Below are 21,262 nucleotides of genomic sequence, written 5' to 3'. Positions count from 1 at the left end.
AGTCAGGAGGAAAAAATTCATGCAGATTCAATTATTACCATTAGTGTTTATTATTTTTTTAGGGAAAAAAACAGAATAACTTTAAAATAGATTTGAAAGTCTCTGCAGTTGAAAAGGATGTTGTCAGAAAATTACACCCATTTGAAGGGAGAAATAGCTAGATGCTACTTAGTGTTTGTCTTGGGGCTTTTTATAATTTTGAGATTTTAAAAGGTGAATTTTCCTATATGAGAAATCCAAGTCAAAAGTGGAGTCTTCAATACTGTTCTACTATCTTAGATTTATCAAAATTACAGAAGTGTATACTGTACAGCTAGAATGAGCTTGGAAATAATATGTTCCATTCTTTTTAATCTCCCTATAGAAATGTAGCAACTTCTGTGATAGGATCTTTATAAACAATGATAATACTATTAACTGACTATTTGTTGAACACTTAATATGTGCCAGGCACTATGCAAAGCTCTTTATATACTTTATTTTATCCAATCATCACCAAATCCCATGATATTGTCACTATAACTAACCCAGTTGCATGGATGATAAGATTAAGGCTACCAGTTTATGAGCCTTCCATTGACTCTTTTGGTAGCTGTAAAAGCATAAGGGTGCTGAAATAAAGACCCTAGTACAAAATCTTTAGAGAATTGCCTTAGTCCTATACCCAAATGGAATAACAACTTTCAAGTTTCCATCTCTTCAGCCTGCAGAAAAATCCCTATTTTTAAAAAAGCTTGCATCCAAATATTTTCCTTAAAAAATTATAATTCAGCATCTTATTCAGCATTTAGGTTACTTTATTACTTATTAGACTTTCCAGAATGTAAAGATACAAATTTGACTAATGTTTTAAGGGTCTACTGTGTGATGTCAATTATGTTAGAAATTTTGTGAGTGATTTTATTTATTTTTCACAAGATGATCATGAAATGGTTATTATCTTTCATATTCTGCAGGCATAAATCCAGAACAAAGAGATAGACAGCTGATAAGCGTTGTGACTGGGATTTAGAGGCAGGTTGTCTAATTCCTAAAGGAGGTTAAGGGTCTAGGACTCCAGTTAATTGGCTTGCAACTGTGAAGAAAATATTCTGTGGCAAAAGTATATTGAAACAAAGAGCCAAAGGGTAGATAGTTTATTGAAGGTTTTTAACTATTTGTTTGATTCCTGGATCCAGATGACAACACATAAAATGTTGTCATGGTCTCACATTTCTTTTGAAAATTTCAACATGGACCACATGAGAAGTAAATCCCAATAACTGGAAACCCAGTGCTCTTGCCTTCTGCAACATGGAGTCATATGCTCCTTGTATTTCCATCCAAATCAGCACCAGGAGTCATAGGAAATGGGCCTCACAGTTAAAACAAAGAAAAAAGAGAAGTGGGAAATCACACGAATGAGAACACTCACAATTCTGTTGATTGTTTTTTAATCTGTAATTGTGTCCAACACTATTATCAGGGATTTATAATTCAACCAATGAAATCAATAATGCTGGATGACTTATATTTTTGACAATTTGTGGCAATTGAATTCAGCATTCTGCATTTCTAATAGCAGTACCAGCAAATACTCAGAAATATACTAGTGAATGTATTCACTAGTAACTTCTCCTTCTGAATCCTCTGAATTGATCTCCCAATTTCAAAACGTGTCCCTGAACCCTAAATAGTAGGTGAACCATGCAATGTAAATCAATAGATTTTTCACATGCAATAATTGTTTCTCTCTGGGAGATTCCCATTAGTTCCAGAAGGAAAAATATTTTGATTGACCTCAAGGAACACAGCAGATGTGGATAAGCTGTGTGTGCTGCTGACCTTATCAGAAGAAAACCAGGCCTTGAAAATCACAGGGGAACACCCTGGACATGTGCATACTGGCTGTGGGAAACCAAAAGGCTGGTCAAGTGTGTGTTCTCCTTCAAAACCAACCATACCAACACACGCAGACCATGGAAGGGAAAGGAGAAAAAAGGGTGTGTGAATTAACATTTCTTTATGTTTAAAACATTCTCAGGAAATAATAATATTAAGGGGGCAAAAAGTTATGTTGTAAGCATCTGGGAATTTTTGACCCATTAGTAAAAAAGATTTTCTACATAAAATTCTGGAGACCCAGTTGCTTACGCCCCTGGGTCTGGAGGAGAAGTTTACTCTATTACTTTCAAATGCCACATTTCCTGCTCTGTTTTGGGGTTATATGGTCAAATAAGATCACAAGAAGAGGGTGGAAAATCAGAAAAATTTATTTTTCATGGAGAGTTCCAACCCAAGGGAACAGGTTAAAATTACTTGAGAGAGAGAGAAGGAAGAAAGGGAGGAAGAATTTAGGGGACACTTGGAGAAGTCTTTACTTTGAAATAGGAAGAGTTCTTAGTTCCACTAAAATCACTTTCTAGCACCAATAAGGCCAGATCAGCTTGGGGTAGGAGCAATTCCTTGTCCCCTGCCATGAACTAGAAGAAGAAATAGAGTACATTGCTAGTGTAAAGGAATCTCAGGCCATCACTCCCTGACATTTCTGAGAAAGCAGCACATCCTTGGGCAAAGCACAGTGATGAGAGTTTGTGAGGCAAGTTTTCACAGTCTAAGGTTTAAATTATACGTATTATGCATCAAAACCAGTGCACCACTGGACAAATGGAACAGATGCAGGTAACTAAAGATAAACCTTGATTCATATGCCAGGAGAGGACTTAGAAGAAACCCAGGGATCCCACCTAAAAACCCACAGCGGCTGTGGCCTAGGGGGAAATTTTAAGCATCAATGCTCCTCTTATAAACTTCTCACAAATTGGTTAAAGGCCTAGAATAATTTTCATTTATTCATTTATTCAACTGGCATTTAAGGCAAGCCTCCTATGTGCTGAGTCAGTGTAGCTAAATCATTGTGTACAAAGTGGCAAGAGGATAGATGGGCTGGAGTGATAGACAGGAGCTGGAGTGGGGTGGAAGCCTGATGGCTGGAGAGCAAATTTGGTAGAAAGGAGAATTTTGTTGACCAGCATAGTGTTTATTACAACTTCGATCTTGAATGCCTCCAAACAAATCATGCACATTTTGCCAGCAAGCACAGGGCATACCATTCCAAATTGCCTTACACTGAGGCAGATTAACAAATTTATGTTATAGTGTTTATTACAACTTCGATCTTGAATGCCTCCAAACAAATCATGCACATTTTGCCAGCAAGCACAGGGCATACCATTCCAAATTGCCTTACACTGAGGCAGATTAACAAATTTATGTTATCTGGCTGGCCTCTGGCATCATAAGCATTTGTGTTTATGATCCCTGAGCTAGGTCAGGCCAAGTGAAATAGTACCACCTCTTACAGGTCTATTGCAAACACATGAGGATGTTTTGGGTCATCTGGTAACTGGCAGGTACTACTGAAAGTTGTGACCCAGAACCAAGGAAGCTCAACATCCTGCATTGTCTGGGGAAGCTTCTCCTAGGGAAGACTTGCCTGTCCCCCAAATGCTCGAAGCACCTCCTTTGTGAAACACTGGGCCAAGTAGTGTTGTGCTACAAAATTTGAACTTTAAATCTTCATATTTATTGACTGATTGATAATACTGGCTCTACTTGAATTATTAACATTTCTAAATGACGAACAAGAGAACACAGACTACAAAAAGAACTCAGAAGAGAATCTTGATTTGTAATTGATGCTGACAAAGAGACAACACGTGTTGCTACATTTTAAAAGAGAGCAATATTTTCTTCCCTGAAATAGTAGCAGTATCTGGCTTCAAAATAGTCTCTGTAAAAACAAGATGTTCCTTCCACTGCAATTTCATACAAGCACCTAATTAGAGAAACTGGAGGGAGAGCTAACCAAAACCACCTTAAAAGGGTTTAGCTTTTAAATGTGAGATTTCTGGCACTACCTTCCTTTATATGGTAGGAAATGCTATAGGGATATGAGGGGCTGCAAACGCCACACATCAAGAACCAGAACTATGTCATGGAAATATTTCTGGTTGGCCTTGCAGGACACAGACCACAGTGGGGTGCTTCAGCACCACCCATGTCGACACTCACTCTTTCTTTCTAAGTTCTCTATCCTGGTGTAATGTCCAGGAAAAGAAATTATAATGCTACTGGCAACTTCAAAGAGTGTGTAGAAAAGGACAGAGGACGTGTTTCCTGGGATTCAAAGGCAATTTGCTGGTACTTTATAGGTTTTCTGACTCCACAGAAATTAATGAGGAAAGGCTTGCTCCCCCAAGGATGATCCTGGGAAATTACTGCCCAGGAGTGCACCCCGGGTGAAATGCATAATGGCTGATGATAATTCTGTGGTCAAACCATTACTTTGGTGTTTAAGGAGATCAAATCATTGAGAAAATTAGCCAGAGATGAGTCTTCACATAACAATAATCATTAAAGAGCAGCAAGGGGGCATTCTTCCATTGCAAAAGAGGAAGTTTTCTGTTAGGTTTTCTGATGAAAGCATAAAATCATAATTGGTGTTTCTCCTGCCCCTGCTTTCCTTACTGTCAACCTTCTAGAAAACTGAGCCCACTCTTGATGTCACCATTCCCTTATTTCTATTCTCATCGGCCAGGCTTCTGCTGGTAAGACGAGTCTCCCACCACATTCACTAGGGAGCCATCCTGCAGCCTCTTCCATTCTCACTGTCCCTACTGCATTTTCTCAAATTCATTCATTCATTCAGTATTTATTAAGAAACTACTGCATGCACCATTACTCCAGACCTGAGTGGAAATGGCAGTGAGCAAGAGTTCTTGCTCTCCTGGACCTTAGAGGCTAACGGGACAGAGGGGACATAGACAGATAATAAGTGAAGGAAAAAATGAGTTGGATCATTTCAACTAGCAAAAAATGCTACAAAGAAAATCAAATAGGCATAGTGACTAGGAAGCAGGGTATGAAGGACAAAGGAGACTGTCTACCGGGGCCAGACCACCTGGGTTCATTTCCTTACTATGACACTAATTAGCTATAGGGAATTACATCACCTCCTTGTGCCTCAATTTCCTTGTCTATAAAAGAAAGGAAAATTGAAATAATAATAAAATGTACATGCCTCATAAGGTTGCTCTAAGGGTTAGATGAATTAATAAGTGCTTTCTATAGGTGTATAGAACAGTGTCTGGCATTAATTAAGAGCTTTTTCTGCATCTGTTGATATGATTATATGATCTTTAAGGACCTTTTCAGTCCTGCAATTTTATACCTCTATTGAACTACATTTTCACTAGAGGTGAGAAATGGATCTAGGCCAGTGGAGCTACAATATACTTTATATAAAGCCATATCCTTTCTTTTTTTATCCTATTAATGGATCTGCTAATTAGAAAGTAGTAACTGTCTCAGGCTACATTGCTATGTTAAAGCAAAAACAACAACCAAACCAGTCTCCTCTTAAGACTCAGATTCTACCAAAAAATAAATAAATAAATAAATAAATAAATAAATAAAATTCTTCTTCTGGCAAATATGAGATTCAACTGGGAGGCTTTTCACTCCTTCCTGCATGCAATTAACAGCAGAAACCTTGTCATAAACATTTTTGAAAGGTCAAAGACAGCAACAGTTTTGCTAAAGAGACAAATAGTCAAATAAAACACTATCCTGGTAATTCCCAGGCTTCAAAGAACAGCATAACTCTAATCAATAATGAGACACACAAAAGAGATTGTGGGATAAAGGGTGGGTCCATTCTGAAGTATTAGAAACTTGTGTAAGTCATTTTTACCCCCAGCCTAACGTGTTACATAGCAGATACTGGAGCTGTTAACAGCAAATTCATACGTACAATGTTAGAAAAATAAGATTCTGATTATGAAACAAAAGACCGTTTTCAGTTGAAGAAGTAAATAATAGGAAGAATAAGTAATTTCACAAAAGCCAAGGTAAGAATGTTTTGCCTCTGTAATAAGTCCATTATTGAGTTCAAATTTTGAATGTATTTTAATCATGTTTATTATTGCCTTTTGCCCTTATCCTAATGCAAACTACAAATGTTAAAAGAACACTTATTTCTAAATGTATATATCTTAAATGTGCCTTAGAAATAGCATATTTTATTTATATATTTGCTATCTATTACCATTTTCTTGAGAGTAAATTTAACTTTTCATACATTGAAGACATAGTTTTCCTTTCTAAAATTTTCATTGTACGTTTTAATTCTTTTAAATGCAGGCATTTCCGGCCCTTATGGCAGATTGTATATTCCTGGCAAAAGTATTTTATCACTTAAGTTGCATTACACATTGATTATCTATTACCTGCTCATATTAAGAAGGCTGTATCATCAGTTAATGTTTACTAAACAATCAATAAAATCTAAGTGAAGCAAGAATAAGTTCAAATAAGTGGGCTGAAATTCAGAGAAAATTGAGACCGTGTGCACTTTGGAAGAGCAGTCTTTGTGAGAACTCATTTCTGCTTAAAAGATCTAATTTATCTATTTTAATGCCATCAAAGTTAATAATGGATGACATGTCTTATAGCTTCAATGATGCAGCAACTTGTCAATAACACAGAGAATTTAGAAAGCAATTCTTCAATTCATGATTTTTAATTGGACTGTGGATGGTTAATTTTAAGTCATTAGACTCTCCAATAATAAAACCCTAGAAAGGGAGAGTTAATACAGAAGTGAGTAACTGTTTCCTGTCTGTTCAGTGAACAGCTGAGTTCCTGTTCCACCCCAATAACTAGTGGCACTTTTCAATTTAAGCACCTTTGCATGGGATGCGTATTAGGTGTGTGGAATGGGAAGGAGTAGAGAAAGAGAGTGGCCTGAGTGTAGTGTGTGTGTGTTAGTATGTGTGCACGCACGGGTGTACATACTTCCCAAATATCTTTCTCCCAGAGACCCAGAGTAAGTCCAATATACTCTAGGCAAATAGGAAAGAATACAGATTTCCCTTAAATCTTTTCCTGGGATGGGGGGTAAAGCGGTCAAAGGATTGCCCCACTTCTCAGTCTCACACTTACTGGTAGGGCTGCACTGCTGCTCATGTGTTTGTCTATTGATATTCCATTATCCATTGAATGTCCAAGCAGAAAGGGATCTTGGTGATTACCTGGTCCACATGACCCCCTTTTACAACTGGGGAACCAGAGGTTCAGAAATTACTTAGAGACCTGTCCATGGTCGCACAGTTAGAAACAGCATCAATCATTCTTCTAATTTCCACACCCAGCAATCACTCCACCACACTTCTCTGATCTCTCCTGCCTAAGAACACATCTTCTCATGCTCAGAATGGAGAAATTAATCAGTCTGCAAGTTAAAGATTCGTTTTAAACAAATTGGTTCATTATTATTTAATTGAGGAGGCTTTGGAGCAATAAAAGCCTTGCTTACCAAAATTGAATAAGCAGCTCATGAAACATTGAGCTCAAGAAATGCAAAATCTGTCACAAGTCAATATGTGCTGCCTTTCTGTTTGATAAATGCCACCCAATACTTCAGAAGTATCAGAAACTAATGGTGTCCCAGCATTCCATAAGCATACATTAATGGGATCAGGAGCATAAAATATAAACAATAATGTACATATTGATTGTTCTAGACACTTGAAGCCCAACAAACATTTGAAAGGTCAGTCATTTTACTTGCATCAAATTACAGATAAGTCATTTGCTTGAAGCTGGAAACTTGCCTCTCTATGTAAATTTATCTCATGACCTATAAACTTAATCGTGCCATACTTTTACTAGCTTCCTAGGTTGTCTGACGTGAAAAATGTACCAGAAGTGCTTAACCCCATAAAGTATATACAAATAAGCAATATACACATTGCTAGGAAGGATATAGTGTAAGAGAAATCCATCTATAAGCTGAATAAATACAGTGAAACAGGATTTTACTCTGACTGAACATGTTTCAAGGTTTCTATAAGCCAATTACTTCATGAGCTTATAAATGAATACGTACACTTTCAGAATGTTAAAAAAAATACAAGTTTATGAAATGCAATGTTATTGTTATTTTTACTTTTACCTAAAAAAAACTAAATTTGGGTTGACCAGTTTCCACTAGAGTTTATCTTTGGGCAATATTTTCTCCAGAGAAAGATTTGTTCCTTTTCAGAGCCCCTCCAAAATAGAATATAAAAGCTCATTTGAAGGTTGCCTGAATATCCAAGTGAGATGTTTCTTTACTGACATTCAACACCGAAGACACCTCTCCCCCAAGAGTTGAGCTTCTATCTATCAGTCTCTCTGATGCTCCAACATATGGACAAACGGGGTATCAGCGGACAGTTCACAATCCCACAGCCCCAGTTCCTTCCCCGAAGTGACAGTGTTCCTCTTTGGAGTCAGTATCCCACTACTGAGTTTAAAAAGGGTGAGAGGGACACTGAGGGGTTGAAAGAAAGGCTTGCAATTTATGTCCCCCTTATGAGAATAGCAATTTTACCTTTTCTCTGACAATGCCTCTAACCATCCCAAGTTTGGAGAGCTCCCCCATTCACTGCTAAGTAAGAATATCAGAGTAAGAACCAAGCTTGAAGAGAGGTCACCCACTAAATAGCCAAAGCAGGCAAGGTCCTTCATTAAGAGGGCTTACAAAACACTTAGTAGAATTTCCTCTGGCAGAAGGCATTCCTCTATGTGTAAGAGTATGAAAGTACATCTGTCTTTAGGTTGACAGCTTTAATCCTAAGCATTTGCAGCTGTCTCAGATGAGAGAAGATGACCAGATATATTTTTTCTGAACTTTGCATTACAAATTTTTTCCAAGATTCTAAAACAGCTAAAGATAGCCATTTTGAAAATCAGATTTCTTTACTTGTGAATCATACTGTTTTGGAAAACACTTTTTAAACTCTTGTTCCATTTATTTAATAATTGATAGCCATTGTAAAATCATATGCTTGCAATTTACATTAAAATATCATAATTGTAATAAGGAATACAACAGAATTAAAAACTACAAAGGGGCCGAGCACAGTGGCTCATGCCTGTAATCCCAATATTTTGGGAAGCCAAGGCAGGCGGATCGCAAGGTCAAGAGATCGAGACCATCCTGGCCAACACAGTGAAACCCTGTCTCTAATAAAAATATAAAAATTAGCTGGGCATGGTGGTACATCCCTGTATTCCCAGCTACCAGGAAGCTGAGGCAGGAGAACCACTTGAACCCAGGAGGCGGAGGTTGCAGTGAGCCGAGATCACACCACTACACTCCAGCCTGGTGACAGAGCAAGACTCTGTCTCAAACAAAAAAAAAAAAAGAAAAAAAAAATCCACAAAGGAAAATAATGACTTATTTGGTAGCCAAATGACCTGAAGTTAATGTTAAAAACATCATTTTATAGTTGTCTTAAAAAAATTATCTATAGAAGAGATTATTCTATATTATACTATACATAGAACCTTAAATGGACTAAAATAGTAAGTATCATTTTAGACAAAACCTAATTATTATACTTGGTCAAAAGAAGAAGATCATTTCAAAGACAAACAGCTTGGATTATTGTTTTTCTGCAATTTAAATTTTTAAGAGCTTCAAAACTGAGTGGCTGAAACATTTTTTATCACAATCAAAACTCAACTTAGTCAATAATATTAATATTTTGAATGAAGAAAACTCAGGACCAGAATAGTTGTTATGTCTTTCATAAATAAGTTTATTGTGATACCCAGATTGTGATTTTATTTTGTGCTAAAGCTATGAGGAAGAACGAGTGTTCGTGCTAAAGAAAGACAGAGATTTTTAACTGCAAACCTATCTTTTATAGACAGAGATTTTTAACTGCAAACCTATCTTTTTAGCATATTAAAAATGCACCTTTATTTTAGTGGTTTAGTCACATAAGATCTGCAGGCTAAATATTCCCTGAAAGGTAGTTCTCTGTATTTCAGAAGCCATTTTCTGACTTTTAAATTTTAAACTAAGACTTTGATGTCCCGTAAACAAGAGAAAAAAGAATCCTACTTCCCTTCTGCCTATAATAAGATAATACAAAAAAATGTTAAAAGCCATGTCTTTGTTATATTAAAAACTATTCAAGCATCCTAAAATGCAAGCTTGTGGTGATAATTAAGGGCAGAACCACTTGTCCTATCAAATTGAAGGAACTGCATGCAGCAATTCTACCAAGGATATCTTCAGAACAAAAATGAAAGGACATTTATCATATTCTCCCTTCAACTATTTCCTTGAAAGTTAGCCTTTCAAAGCTTAGGCCTAATGCACAAACTACTTTTCTTCTACTCCTAACTTAGGATTCTTTCTTTCCTCTGAAAATGTACCATCCACCTCTCTAGACAATAACTCCACAGGACCTAATGGTTGAGTTCCAAATCCCACTCATGGCATTTCAGTTTTAGAAAAATGAAACCAGGCTATCAATGTCACCTGAGTTTGAAAAGACTGTTCTCTGCCACAGTTCCTAAACTCAGAGGATTTCCTTTTGACATCGGGTTCGTGGAGATGTAAAAAGGAAATGAGAGTCCCTACTGGGATGGTGAACATCCTCACATTTGTGAGACCAACCACCACACTCCCAGCTTTTCTTGTTCCCTGACAAGGCTTGTCCCAGCCCTCTCCTGGGATGCCTTTGACAGCAATTGCAAACAACAGAAGCCAGCAGGAATATGTAAGAACAGGTGCTGGGGCCTCCTGGGGACGCCTGTGCTCAGAGAAAGGGCCTCCACAGAGCTGTGCCAAGATATCCCACTTCCAAGTTGCCCTCTTGCCCTTAGCCCTTGCAGGATTTTTGCTCCTTTTCATGCAGCAGATGTTTGAAAAGATTTGCAACAAAGTATTATGGCTTGTAAGGTGCTTCTGGCAAATTTTCTTGGTCAGCTTTTAAGCGACCTTGATTGGAATCTCTGATAATATAAAATAAGAATGGAAAAGGTCATTCTTGGGTTTGTGTTCAGATAAGGGAAATGATAATAAAAAGCCAGTGCTTTTCCATATTACTCTATTATTCCAGGTGGCTGCTTTCCACTTCCTCCCACATCTCAGGAAAAGAGACATTCCTAGGTTCAGAGGCTCTCTAGCATCAAAGAGGAAACAGATCACATAATACTTCCTTCACAAACAAGTCACAATATTCACATACTCCTGCATATTAGACACCACTTCAGGAGCATCTGGCTAACTACTATTAATTCCCATCCTTTATCCACTGATTAAAATTGCTCTGTGATTAAGGGTGCTCTATACCATGGGGACAGTTAACCGTGCAAATGAACAACCACTGATACTCAAGGTGGCTGCTTCTAAAAGCGTGGTCCATGGACCAGCAGCATCATCAGGATTACTTGGGAGCCTTTTAAAAATGCAAAATCTCGGCCCACCCCAAACCTATTGAAACAGAATTTAAGAAGATCCAGAATGTAATAAGATCAAGTCTAAGAAGCTCTATACTACAGCTTCTTAGAGGAACTCAGTGCTCAGGATTCAGAGAGTGAGATACTGCCCTCCATTGCAGAGATTTACACTGCTTCAAGAGCACTCCAGTGCATTCTCTAAACCTCAGACTCTCCAGGAAATATGGGCAAGAATCAATGAATCTATGTTATAGCTCATTATTAGTGGTGGTAGGACTCAAACTCAGAACTTCCAACTTCTAGACTTCTACACTTTATGCTACCTCAGCTAGTCCCTAAGGAATGGATGATTCCTTCACATCTTAATGTTGGAAAGTTTTTCCCGTTGGCATTATTATTATGGTGTAGTAAAAAGAGGGTTTCAAGTCTTGGTTCTGCCATTACTTACCCCATCACTTTGAAAACGATCACATCTTTTAAAAAACCAATTGGTTGTCCAACAAAACAAAAGACATTAGGCCAGACACTGTAACTTATGCCTATAACCCCAACACTTTGGGAGGCTGAGGTGGGAGAATTGCCTGAGGCCAGAAGTTTGAGACCAGCCTGGTCTACATAGTCAGACCCTGTCACTACAAAATAATAATTTTTAAAAGAACATTTATAAAACAAGGTTAATGAAATAAAAATAGAAAAGTGAGGCCATGATTTAGCAGTAAGTAGCAAATACCACAAAAATATACAAGTTCTAATTTGTAATCTAATTTCTGAAAACATAACCTGAAAAAACACACCCAAAGAAACACATCCTAAAATAGTCATTGGAGTATTATTTATAATAGAAAAACTGAAAGCAACCAACAAACTCTGTTATAAGGATATGGCTAATTAAATTATGGAACATTTACTCATTTAAAATGATATTCACCAAGAATTGGTAGCCACATTAAAAATTCTGGTAGGATGTCAAAAAGAAAAGCAGGATATAAAATTGTAGTACATTATTATTCCAACTGTTTAAACAAAGGTTCACATCTAGAAAAAAACCATTTGCAAAATGCATCATATTTTATCAAGATAAATAGAATAAGGTAATTGTTTTATAAATTTTCAGTAGTTGTTGTTTCTGTTGGCTCCTTACAAAAACAATATTTATAAACAGGTAATGAAAACAAATTAGTAACCATGAGACCTAATATAGTTACTATAAATTATCACTAAGTCTGACTTTGAACTCCATGTATGGTAATAACAAAAATGAACAATTATTGGGCACTTTCTCTGTGCTCAGGACTTGCACTAAAAGCTTCAACATTGCTCATTAAATCCTCTGAGGTCTCTAATATTATCACCCCTATTTTACAGATGAGGAGATGCGGCTTTAAAAAAAAAATCAGGGTTTGGATAAATCACGGAGTAGATTTGTCGGGTCTGTTTCTTCATCTCTGTAAGGAAGAGTTGAACTAACTGACCTTTAATATTTCCCTAACTCTGAGATTCTGAGATTCTGAAAACTAAAAGCATAACAATGGCAATCAAAAAAGTTTAACACAAGCATGAGGCAAAGGAAGGTTATGCAAGGACACTTCAGGCAGCCCTCCTTAGGTAAAACCTTAAGGAAGGCCAAGTTTGCCTCCCCTATCTTTGCCCCTTCTCCATCTGGAGGTGCCTCCCCTCCTGCTCTCCTTTGCTTCTCTTTGCTTTCAGAATAACTGTCAGCAAGATTAATTTAGATCCACGTGTTTCCTTTCCCTGGGGTATTTGCCTTTGAATCTTCTCTCAATGCAGTGAAAGTTGTGTCCTGCCCCCTTAAGAAAGGATTTCAGGCATAAGCACACTGGTGGAAGAAGTGTTTACCCATCAGGGACCCTGTCTGCCAGCAAAGGCAGCTTCCTTCCTCAGCTGCTCCTGGGCTGATGGGCAGATGAGGAAAACTAGGAGAAGGGGCAAAGCCCCAACTCAAATAGTACCTATTGAGACCTCTTTCAGATGCATTCATGCATATATACAGCTGAAGTTGTCTTGGGAAACTGATGGACAAAATTCAACCTTGTGATGCTAGAAACTATTATTTATGACTTAGTTAGTTTTCACATTGCAAATAAATCACCACCTGGTCACTTTAAATAGCAAAATCACCTTCTGGATGTTCAATTAATAAAAAATATTTCACATAAAGGATTTCAGGTGTTTATACACAATGTCTCTCAAATCCCTGCAAAACATGTACACGTGGAACATTCAGCAAAATGAAAAAGGGTACACACTTGTATACTACAATAATTGATTAATTTAATAATACTTCACAGTGTCTTCTTGACAATGTTATTAACCACTAAACAATAAATAATTACTTGCTACAGTATAGTATAGTATATCTAGTACATATATAGTATTAGTCTCATGATGCAATACTTTACAGCTATTTTCAACATTTGGGAAAATTGGGAAAAAGACTAGAAAAAATGAAACATTAGTCTTTTTAGTAGAATAACTGAAAATTAAAATGATGAATAATTCTGCTAAAAAGAATTAGCTCACCTTTTTTCAGTGTTTTAATTCTAACCTACTATTTTTTTAATCTGTGTTTATAGAAATGTTCTCTACGTTTTTTAAGAAACTGTGTGCTAAAAATGATATTCCAAACGAAGAATTTTTAAATTGATATCTAAATTGTTCATTAAATATATAAAAATTTTAAATGCAAGCAAATAAATTTGTACTTCAAAAAATGTAGCATTTTGGTAGTGCTTAGTGGAAAGCAATGCCTTTGTGAGCTCCTTTAAGTTTCAATTTATATACTGTCTTTTACACAAGTGCAGCATGAGCTATACCACAATTGATTTAATTGATTTTATTATTATTAGGCCTGTTAACATTTTAGAATTGATTATGCCAGAGAGAGACGGAAAGAGTGGTTGTATTGAATGAGAGTTATTTTATAAAGCACAAGTTTAACTGATCGAAATCTCTATTTTTTAGAAAGAAATGAATTTTTGTTCTTGCACATGTTTAATTAAACAACATTAAGAAAAAAAAAAATCCTTAGAGTTGAGAACTTTCCAACCCATTCATTTTAGCTACAGAATTGGCAAAAACATACAAGATGATGTGCAATTTCCTTATTTTGGAGTATTAGATGTTAGTATGGGGTTTCTCAACCCCATCACTTTTTCACACTTTTTCAATGTTGTTGGTAACAATTAAGAAAAGACATAGAATACTCAATTCTGTTCACTCAAATTTGGTAGATTCTGGGAGTGAGTTTCTTACCCCAACATTAGTGTTAGAATGCACACAAGTTTAACTGTAGTTAGCTACTTTCATTCAGGGCTCTTGTTAGCATCTTATAGTAAAGGCGTGGATGAAGAGGGGGGAAAATAAAGCTTTGACAGATGGTACTCAGCGTTTGACTCCTGCTGAGCTCAGCAGGACCGTGGTTTCCAAGGTTAGGGCTGTCAAAATGGCTCTGTCTATCAAGTGAATAACAAAGTGTAGACTGCCTGTCTGTTTCCTATACAAAACTTAGATTTCATATGCCATTATTGTCGGTCTTTCTGCTGATTTAATAACTTCTAAGGAGAAGAACTGGGGGTTCTGATGCAGCCTGACTATTTAAGAAACTACTTGGAAAGGGAATTCTCAAGGGCTGAAAGAGGTAGGCCGTGATCTGATCTCTTTCTCTTTGACTTCTCTCTAAGGCTTTAAGACTTAAAAGGGATTCAAAAGCCACCAAAGGTTCACTTTTGGCTAAAAGCTAAATGTGAAACTTTCAAAATGAACTCAATGCTGTCTTCCTCTCAAAAGGGTAAAATGTTTTTTATTAAGAATCCTTGGGGTGGTGGACAATTATTCAACTAGAAATATTGAGAATGAAAGTGGAACTGTTTCTATTATGAAATACATGGATGTACTCAGCTGTGTTTGTCAGGGCCTGTTTTTCACCTTTCATAGCTCTTAATATTAAAGACTCCCACCTTTTTCCACCTATTTCTAAAGCCTTCAGATGGTCAGATAAAGTACCTGATGCTGAAAACCAGGACAATTGAATCATGTCTCCAAAATGTGCCTTTTGTCATGCGCTGTTACAGCTACATTTCTTGGTAAGTCTGATGTTCTCCTTTATGCATATTTTGTGATTACAAGATTATTATTGACCTCTTGGAATTTTAATAAAAAGCCTGTGGATTTATAAACCCAGGCTTTCTATTAAGACAATGCTGAAATTAGGATTGGGGTGTTGCCTCTGAATAAATTAACAATTATATTTCAATATTTATATTAAATATTAATACACTTAAATTTAATACACTTAAAGCAAAACACCTGATTATTTCAAAAATGTGGCATTTAAAAATTTACAGACTTAGACTTTAATCCTGTCCCAATACTGACCATTTTAGTTGTTATTTTTGAGAAGCTGATAAAGGGAAATCTGTCTCTTTTCAATGCTGGCTTGAGCAAACATTTCACTAATGTAGTGATTATTCCCTACCAGCATATCTGAAAAGATTACATTCTCCCTACAATATAGTTGAAGAAATTTCTTCTGCAAACGTTCAGTTTATATAAATCCCATAATCATAAAGGGAGTTTTATTTGGAAGAATGACCATTTATTATGATTTTCAGTATAGTTCAGTATTTTGAACAGTAAATTTGTAAAAAACATTTTAAGCTTTAAAATATTTACGTTCTTTTAAAACTTATTTTATAAACCCTAACCCAGTATTTTTTTTCTGAGACACAGGGCCTACACTACATACATATTAGATATTCAGTAAATGTTATTGAATTGAAATTAAAAGGATATTGACTATTGAGTAAAAGATGAAAGGAATTCTTAAATTGAAATAAAAGGGAGACAACTTTTACATCAGATTATTCTAAGAAATTATCAAATACCAATTTAGTATAAATCCTTTTCCAGTTGTGCTTGGGTTTTATCCTGGAAATGTTTGATGCTTTTAATCATCTCTGTAGATAATAATGATAATTAAACAGAAATTTCAAAAAAAAATTCTAAACTAAAATGTAGTTTTCTTCTCCCTTTCTATCTCTCTCCCTTTAGCTTGCTTTATTCCATAGAGCAGTTTCTAAGCTTCTTTCTAACAGCCTATACTATCACTACACCAGTCCTGTCCCCAAAGGAGGTGTTGTTAATGGTAAACTTGCTGAATCAAATTGCTTTTCATGTGTTTGCATTTTTTGAAGAGTCTCTGAGGGGTTTCTTCATGTGTCTATGGGGAAAGTGTGCTTCTGTATTTTCATCCAAGTTCATAAACTGTTAAGGCTCTGGAAATTAAGTCCATCTCTGGCAGGAAATCAGCAATCTTGGAGGAAGGAAACAGAACTAAAACAGATATGATGTTTGAGCTCTATGACCACATACTTAGCCTCCAACAAAATCCTTTCTGATTCTAACCCACAGCACTGGCCCAGAGCTCTGGGACCAAGAGGTCAAAATATCCAGGGCTAACTAATATAACTAATACGTTCTATGTGCACTAAGTCCTTCAATCATTTTGTGGTTGTTGTTGTTGTTATTAAGAGTAGTAAAATACACATAACATAAAATTTATCATCTTAATCATTTTTAAACATACAATTTAGTAGTGTTAAGTACATTCACATTATTGGGCAACTAATCACCAGAATTGTTTTGATCTTAAGAAAACTCTATATTCATAAACAACACCTCCTCCATTCCCCTCTCTTCCAGGCCCTTGGCAAACACCATTCTACTTTCTGTCTTTACGAATTGAGTATTCTAGGTACCTTACATGTAAATGGAATCATTATACTATTTGTCTGTTTGTGCTGTCTTAATTTTACCTAGTATAATATTTTCAAAGTTCATCAATGTTGTAGCATGTGTCAGAATTTCCTTCTATTTTAAGGCTGAGTAATATTCTATTTTATGTATATGCACTGCATTCTGCTTATCCATTCATCTGTCACTTGACACTTGGATTGCTTCTACCTTTTGGCTGTCAATAAGGCTGCTATGCACATGGGTGTGCAACCTTCAGTCATTTCAGAGTGTGATTACTACATGCTGCAGAGTAAATTAAGACACACTGAGACACACTGGAGAAAACACTTGAGAAAAATAGGCAGAAAATTACAATAATAAAAATAATAGATAACACTTATTGAGAGCTTTCTCTGTGCCAGACACTGAGCCACAACACAATACTGATCTTAACTTTCTGAGAGATGCACTATTATTATCCTCATTTTGTAGAAGTGAAAACAAGCACAGAGAGGTTGGTTAACTAGTTCAAAGTCACTCACCAAGTAAGTCACTGGAATGCAAATCCGGGAAATTGGGCCAGAGTTTATTCATTTGGAGGAGGAAAGAAATTACAGAATCTGTATTCATGGAGTCACAGCCAAGTACCCTTAGGGAAGAACTCCTTGACCATGGCACAGAGCATGGCCTGAGCAAAAGAGCACTTGAATGAGAGGCAGAGAAAACAGCTCTGTCACCAGCTAGCTGCAGGACCCTGAACAAGACAACTGCCCTTCTGGGCTTAATATTTCATCTGTGAAAGGAGAGGCTGAATTGAGTGTTCTATGGTCTGTGATTTCCAGCAATCCCTCATTTCATGTGAAATGTATTATGGAATACTTTATGACTTGGTTATTTTACCCACTTGAAGATGACAAGGTAATTTTTAATTTTCAAGTATATGCTTAAGTCTACAGATTTTGATAATGACTAATTTTCTGATTCTCGTTTCACTATATTCAAATTATTCCTTGTATAAAAAATATCATTTGTACTTCTCTAATGAATCTAAAAAGAAAGAATACAATAACATGGTACCAACAAGAGCATGTGAGGTTAAATGTTTCTCCTTCAGAGGTCCCTGAGCTATGCCTACGTTAACAAAAGCAGAGAGTTGAAAACAGTGCTCATGCAACATATATTCAAATAATTAGGTTTATAATACAGCCCCCACCCCCATTTCACCCTGCCACTGAGAGAAACAAGAAGGGTGAGCTTGAATTAATCTATGTTTCCCTCTTCACGTAAAAATGCACAACTTCATTGTATCTCTATAAACACGGACTGTACATAAGTACCATTATTATCATAAATAATTTTACTAGCTCTTTTGGTTCTATGGTTATAAGTTTAGGTTATGATTTTTTGTGTTCACTTTCAGAGCATAACCCTAATTCTGGGTGTAGTGATTGAATTGGATCCAAGGAAACAAAGGAAAAATATCTTTAAAGAAATGCTTTAAAGATTTTTTTTAATTCTGAACTCCTGCAGAAGAGTATTTGAATGCCACTGATCTAATTTATAAGTAGGTGCACATTTGCAAACCCATGAAGAACACTTACCAGAAAGAGTCTTGCAAATCAGGCTCAAGAGAAGACTTGAGTTGCACTTCTGTTGGAATGTTGTACAAATCAAGTGGCAAATGCTTATTTGACCAAAGTCCAAGTGTTTCAAGTAGAGTTCAGTCAAGTGATTGATCAGGTCTGCATTTTTTCAGGGATGTCTGCAGATAAAGTTCAATATTAACTTAAGGGAATGTTTTCATTTTCTTGTAGCCAGCATTTATGGCAGGATAGACCATTTTATTTTAAACCAAATTATTACAATGGAAGCTTTCTCTATATTCCAATACATGAATTTGTTATTCTTCATATAGTAACTACATTCAACCTGCTGCCAAGATAAAGAATTCTGTGATACATACTTCACCTTCCATCTCTGCTTTCGAAAGATGTGAATTCTGCAAACCAGACAGAAGAGGGAGCTATCCATCTGGAAATTAACCAATCCTTTCAAAAACATGTCAAATAAATATAGAAGAAAATTCTAATATCAAATCTTATTTAGTCTTGTATTTTATAAAAATACTATAATTTTTCTGGTGCATTAAAAATGACAAAACTACCAGTAAAGGCAAAAACATTGAGTTAATTAATGAAGAGGCAAAATATACAAACCATTAAAAGGCCAATTAAAAATACTCACATTTTACTGTTTGATCTCACATTTTATAGCAAAATATAGAACCAGAACACACCTCCAAAAAGGGCAAAATAATACTTTACTGCTATACATATTACTAATATTACCTTCCTATAGATCCTGTTCTTAAAATGGAACGCTGACTTTAAAATTGATAACATCTGGAAATAATGGCAAAAAGGAAAAACTGTTGGGCTGCATTTGTCTTGAAAATGCTATGTAATAAGATTTACTTAATGTATTTGAAAAAAGAAAAATGTTTTGTTCCCCAATTTGTTGCAACATCTGAAAGTTCATGAGGTTATGACCCCTCTTTAAGAAAGCATCTCCCACCACCTGCAAATACCCCAGGAAAAGCAGTTGGAAACAATAAAACACGTGCTAGTTAACTGTTACCAGGGAAACGGTTCTGGTTCACCAATCAGAGCGCCTGTGCTTCCCAGTGGCTTTGTCCGAGGGAGACATGCGCCAGCTGTTAGTGAATAACCATTGTTATAGATCATCAGGAAATCACAGTCAGCAGGCAACCCAGCCCCACTGGAAGTTTATTTCTCATATTTGTTCATCACCAGGGCAATTCTCCACCTTTGAAACATCCCCTTATGCTGGGTTAACTAAATAACACCCTACACGGGTAGGGTCATTTAAAGGAGGCACATTGCAAAATGGTCTTTTTGCCAGCAAACAGATTTCTAACTTCGATTCCAACTGCATCACCCTCCTGCCCCCTTCACTTTCTAGTGGCAGTTTTAAGACTGATATCTGAAGTCTGTGCCCCTTTGAGTGCTGTTCCTCTTTCACTTGATTGGCACTCCAGGCACCAAGAGCTTCCACACCATACCCTCCAAAACCTGTCTGAGACCATTTGACAGTTCCCCATGCTGGAAAGACCAGTGTGATTTGCAAAAGGGGGCTCTGAAGAGACTGTTTGGGCTGTCATAAGGGGCTGAAAGGACAAAACCCTGGTTCCCTCCCTCACTAACACACACACACAATTCAACCAGAACAGCCCCACCTTATCAATTTTATTATTTTTATAAAATTATAAATTCATAGATTTTTTTGAGATAATATGGCATTACTTTTTAAAGTTTAAAAACCATCTCTCAACATATCCAATCATCTGACTCATTTTAAAAAGCAGAGACATCTAGAGTTTTAGTTTCAAGTACAGCATGTTAGGCGCTTAAGAAATCACCACTCTAACAAGTAAAAAGCAAAAAAAACTGAAAAATCAACAGCTTTTCTTAGATCTGTCAGAGAAGTGAGGTCATAGGACAAATCGCTGTCCCCAAAATTGGAGAGACAGACAGACAAATACAGAGAATCACAACTTGCTGGAGCAGAAGTCTATGAGCAGTTTGTTTCTCAGGAGCCAGTGCCAGGATTAGAAAACCAGAACTGCAGTTGCTAGAAGATCAGTGTGGACATGTCTGAGAGTTAAAAACTCAGGAGGACCCAGACATAGTGGATCCAGCACAAGTTACCTATAGAGAAGCAAAAATAAGAATTACACCTGACTTCCTCAGAACATGCAAGCAAGAAGAGAGTGGTGTAAAATATTTAAACTGTGGAGATAAAAACTACCAGCCTAGAACTCTGTATGATGTGAAATTATCCTTCAAAAGTATTTCTTCTTTGCTTTTTGAGAAATTGAGAGAATTTGTTGGCCAGTAGTCCTGTCTTGCAAGAAATTCTTAAAAGAAGTTCTTCAGAACAAAAGAAAATGGTATCAGTTAGAAACTCAGATCTACACAAAGAAAGGAGCAATGGAGAATGAATCAGTGAAAGTAAAATAAAACTTTTATTTTTCTTATTCTTAATTGACTTAACACGAAACAGTTTGTTCAAAATAACAGCAATGATATATTCAATTATGTACACTTATACTTTTTTGTATATGTGCACACACGTAAACATACATATATATGCTAATGTATGCTTATGTGTAAGTGAATGAATAATGGCAATGATACAAAAGACA

General features: G+C 36.3%; 2 long non-coding RNA genes across 2 annotated transcripts in view; one reads left to right on the top strand and one right to left on the bottom strand.

Annotated features, from left to right (window-relative positions):
• LOC105734405 (uncharacterized) overlaps nucleotides 1-21,262 on the top strand; it is an 84,981-nt gene that overhangs the window by 17,921 nt on the left and 45,798 nt on the right. The window contains exon 2 of the long non-coding RNA XR_001111503.2: nucleotides 15,283-15,386. This is a non-coding gene — a long non-coding RNA (uncharacterized LOC105734405). The remainder of the gene's footprint in view (nucleotides 1-15,282; nucleotides 15,387-21,262) is intronic.
• The window catches only part of LOC135269689 (uncharacterized), a 136,318-nt gene that overhangs the window by 83,280 nt on the left and 31,776 nt on the right, over nucleotides 1-21,262 (bottom strand). The window contains exon 2 of the long non-coding RNA XR_010337936.1: nucleotides 18,639-18,799. This is a non-coding gene — a long non-coding RNA (uncharacterized LOC135269689). The remainder of the gene's footprint in view (nucleotides 1-18,638; nucleotides 18,800-21,262) is intronic.

The sequence above is a fragment of the Aotus nancymaae genome, unplaced genomic scaffold (assembly GCF_030222135.1).
Source record: "Aotus nancymaae isolate 86718 unplaced genomic scaffold, 86718_ANA_hifiasm-v0.15.2.pri h1tg000057l, whole genome shotgun sequence".
In the NCBI taxonomy this organism is placed as follows: domain Eukaryota; kingdom Metazoa; phylum Chordata; class Mammalia; order Primates; family Aotidae; genus Aotus; species Aotus nancymaae.
Note: the sequence above shows the minus strand (reverse complement) of the source record. Positions and strands in the feature narration are given on the sequence as shown.